The 4,402-nt window shown below is 41.2% G+C and overlaps 1 pseudogene across 1 annotated transcript; it reads left to right on the plus strand.

Moving 5' to 3' along the window:
• The first annotated feature begins 232 nt into the window (after positions 1–232).
• Positions 233–4,142, plus strand: LOC306669497 (rho GTPase-activating protein 29-like; annotated as a pseudogene). Its single transcript has one exon. The product of its transcript is annotated as a rho GTPase-activating protein 29-like (transcript).
• Positions 4,143–4,402: the final 260 nt, after the last annotated feature.

Here is a 4,402-nt window from a genome sequence, read left to right on the forward strand (position 1 = left end):
AAACCATGTGACATAAAAAAAACTGATTTTAGGCGGCGGGGGCGGCAGTGGCTGCAGGGGCGGCGGGCGCGCGGCCGGCCCTCCGCGGGCGGTGAGTGGCGGGGAAGGGTCCCCAGCGAGCTCCAGCCCTGGGCAGCCGCGGCATTGTCCTGAACGTTGGGCAGGCGTCTGTGTTCGGGACGCTGGAGGCAATGGCTGCAGATTTCAGTATTTCTGACAGTTAAAGGAGAGAATGATTGCAAGCGAAATGAAAAAGGCTAAGAAAAAACGCGTTGGGGCATCGGGCCAACTCTACTGATATTACAGCTTCGGAAATGGGGCGCAAGTCCCTAAGTTCCAACTCCAGTTTTGATCCGGACTACATCCAGGAGTTGGTGAATGACATCAAGACCTTCTGCCATGTGTTACAGTATTTGAGAGAAGCTATTCTTTCAGACTCTTTTAAAGAAGTCATTCATATTCGTCTGGATGAGCTTCTCTGTATTGTAAAGTACACAAGTAATAAGCATCAGAACTTCAATTCTGTTGATCTTCAAAATGCTGCAGAAATGCTTCATGCTAAAGTGAAAGCTGTGACTCTTACAGAAGTTAATGAAGAAAACAAAACCCATCTATTCCGAGAAGTTTCCTTCCGTTGAAACTTTGGTATTTACCTTTGCGGGGAGTCTTACACACTTACGGGAGATGTTGGCAATGACTCATTGTTAGAACTGCCTGTTTCTCAGAAAAAGAAGTCTTTTGGAAGCATTTCTGAGGACTCAGTCAAGCCATTCCCTGAAAAAGGAAAATTTTCTCCTATCGAATTAGACGGTGTGCCGTTAAGAAACACTGATGGTTGAATTGGCCTTATCATATTCTAAAGCAAGGTCGAAATATACAAAGAACATAGCGTCATGGGTTGAAAAACAGCTTAACTCGGAATTGGAGTCCACCAGAAAGATTGTGAAGGTGGCAGAGGCAACTAGAGCTAGCATTGGACTACAGGAGTTCATGCTGCTACAGTTTCTATTTACCAGTGCGCTCTGCAGTGACACAAAACATAGTAACTTTTTACAACAAACAATTGCAGCTTTCCAAGCCAACAAATTTGCACAGCCTCTACTGGGGAGGAAAAATGAAATGGAGAAACAAAGGAAAGACATAAAGGAACTCTGGAAACAGGAACACAATCAAATGCTCCAAACAGAACTGCTCTCCAAAAGGCGAAACTGTTATGCATGCAACGTCAAGGTGAATATGAAAAAGCAAAATCTTCCATGTTTCATGCGGAGAAGCATCCGTGCTCAAGAGGTGGATTAGCAAAAAGTCTCAACAAGAAACTAGAAAAAAAGTGAAGTTTGGAAGAGAAAGCTCTTCAAAAAGTAGAAGCAGCAAATGAACTCTACAAAGTTCGTGTGGCAAATGTTGAAGAAAGACGAAATGATCTAGAAAACACCAAAAGAGAAATTTTAACACAACTCAGGACACTGGTTTTCCAGTGTGATCTCACCCTTAAAGCTGTAACAGTGAACCTCTTGCAGATGCAGCACCTGCAGGTGACTTCCCTTGAGTTAATAATGCCAAACCTGATAATGCCAAACCTTATGAGCCACGCCAAGAGTCCAGTGAATTTGCGAAGGCTACAAATTCAACTGAAGAAGAAAAAGTTGATGGAAATGTAAATAAACCCATAACAAGTAGTTACCAGACTTCTAGATATGGCCCTGCTGACTCTATAGAGGGTGTTGTGAGCCCTCCTGACACTTGTAATAAAGTTAAAGAGGACAGATGCTCTAGCAATGGAGACCTAACAGGTTCTTCTTGCATAAGATCAGGGGTATTTTGGGATGCTTAGTGACTCAGAGAAGAGAGGCCTGGAGGGAGCAGGGAACCTAGATCTTTGGATTCAGAATCTGTAAGCCCAGGAGACTTTCATCAAAAACTTCCACAAACTCCAACCAGTGGAACCATGTCTTCTGCAGATGATTTAGATAAAAGTGAGCCACCTCCCCCTCCAGAAGCTGTACCTAATTCCCTGGGAGAATTTAAGAAAACATTGACGTTCAAAGCAGCTGTCACTCACAAGTTCCGAAAATTGAGATTCCCCACAAAATGCAGAAAGCATGAAGGCATTGTAGTATGCCAAGGTGTTGAATGTGAAGAGTATCTCCTTGTTTGTCATCAAAAATGTTTGGAAAACTTAGTCATTATCTGTGATCATCAGAAACTTCTGGGGAAAATACAGTTATTTGGAGCAGAATTCACAGAAGTTGCAAAAAAGGAGCCAGATGGCATTCCTTTTATACTCAAAATATGCTCCTCAGAGATTGAAAAGCGATTCCTTGTGTTTACAGGGAATTTATTGTGTTAGTGGAAACAAAACAAAAACTGAAAAACTGTCAAGCTTTGGAGAATGGAATGCATGTGGTAGACATTTCAAAATTTAATTCACATGACATCTGTGACGTCTTAAAATTATACCTTCCACAGCTCCCAGAACCACTTATTTTATTCCAATTCTACAAGGAATTTATAGACCTTGCAAAAGAGATCCAACATGTTAATGAAGACCAAGAAACCAAAAAGTATAAAACAGAGGACAAGAAATATCCAGATATGGGTATTGTAATAAGCCGAATTCTTCTAAAATGCAAGGATTTTCTAAGACAATTGCCAACATCAAATTTGAACAGTCTTCATTACCTCATGGTACATCTTAAGTGGGTAGTAGATCACGCAGTAGAAGACAAGATAAACTCCAAAAACTTGGGAGTGATATTTGGACCCAGTCTCATTAGGTCAAAGCCCACGACTGTTCCTGCCACCATCTCCTCCCTTGCTGAATATTCAAATCAGGCACTGTTGGTAGAGTTCCTCATTACTTACTCACAGAAGATCTTCGATGAGTCCCTACAGCCTCAAGGTGTTATGTGTAGTGCAGGTGTTGTTACACCTCAGGTTGATCAAAGCTGTCCTTCAAAACCTCTGTTATCATCAGAAGAAAGAGACTCAGAACTTTCCACGAAGTCACTAAATTTTTCTTCAAAGGGAGATATACACACTGCAGACAGTGAAAGCAAAATTTTTGAATCAACTGCATCATTTGAAGAATCAGAACACAAGCAAAATGCATTGGAAAAATGCGATGCATGTCTCATTGATAACAAAGAACTTGAATCATCATCCCAAAAGATGGACAATATTTGTAAAACCAGTAAGTCACTTATTTTGAGATCTGATAGAGCAACAAACAATATGCAGAGGCATTCACCAAGGACCAAGATTAGACTTGTAAGTTTGCCTGTAGATAAGGTACTTCTTACAAACCCTCCTCGTGAGAGAAACAGCCAAAATATGGGAAATGTTACTGCAGACCAGTTTTGCAAGAATCCTACCTTCAAAGGACTTAGTAGAATAGATAGCCCGACTACTGTTTGTTCTAACTTTAATGACTTTCATCAGCAGATTCTACCAAAACCTCATGGAAAACAATGTGAACAGCTTATCCTCCTAGACTACAGTGATTGTGCCTAATGCACTCCAGGAAAAAGTGACAATAAGAGACAGCATCAGTGGTGACCATTCCAGCAATGCCACACAACCTGACAAACCATACAAAGAGCCATCCAGGTCAACAAGAGAGGCATCAGAGACAGTCCTCCGATTCCTACTCTCTCATTCCTGCCAGAGCACCCAGAACACTGCAGCGCCAGCACTGGTTAACATTTTATAAATGATGTACCCACACCAGCAATATCAGGGGGACTGAGGAGAGACCAGCTGCATCTTCAGCAGCAGTGCCTCCTGAGTCAGGGGGAGAAATCAGTTCTAGACTGGGACAGCACATCAGCTTGTTCTTTGCAGCCAGGTGGTAAGCCTGAAGAGAACATAGAGGAGCATGGCCTGCCTGACGTGATTCCAACGTGCCAGACCCAGGCTAAAACGGATGCAACAGTTTGAAGACCTTGAAGATGAAATTCCACTATTTGTATAGGGTTGTCAAAATTCAGTTTTTCTTTTTGTTGTTCTGTTTTAAGGTATTGTGGTTATTTTATGAAAGAATGTTTTGACAGCACCCCTTTTGTATAAGATTGCCAAAGTATGTATTTTGCTGTTTGCCCTTGTATCATATTTGCTAGTCATAGTGCATGGTAGTGTTTTGATCGGGCCACATTTGTGCCTAACTGCAATTATCTTTAAATTCCCTGTTTTTGAACTTGTGCATAAAATAGGTATCATAATTTTAAAATTTCAAATGATTTTCCCCATAAGGTGGTCCATTTAAATGTATCCCTAATGGATGATATAGTTGTCAACAAATCTGCAGTGTGGATATCCCATTGATGCAAGAGAATTTTTAAACTAAAAAAGCAAAACATAAACAGTCAAAGACTACTAACTTATTAACATAAATATCACAAAG

Source organism: Sciurus vulgaris (assembly GCF_902686455.1).
Source record: "Sciurus vulgaris genome assembly, chromosome: 9".
Lineage (NCBI taxonomy): Eukaryota > Metazoa > Chordata > Mammalia > Rodentia > Sciuridae > Sciurus > Sciurus vulgaris.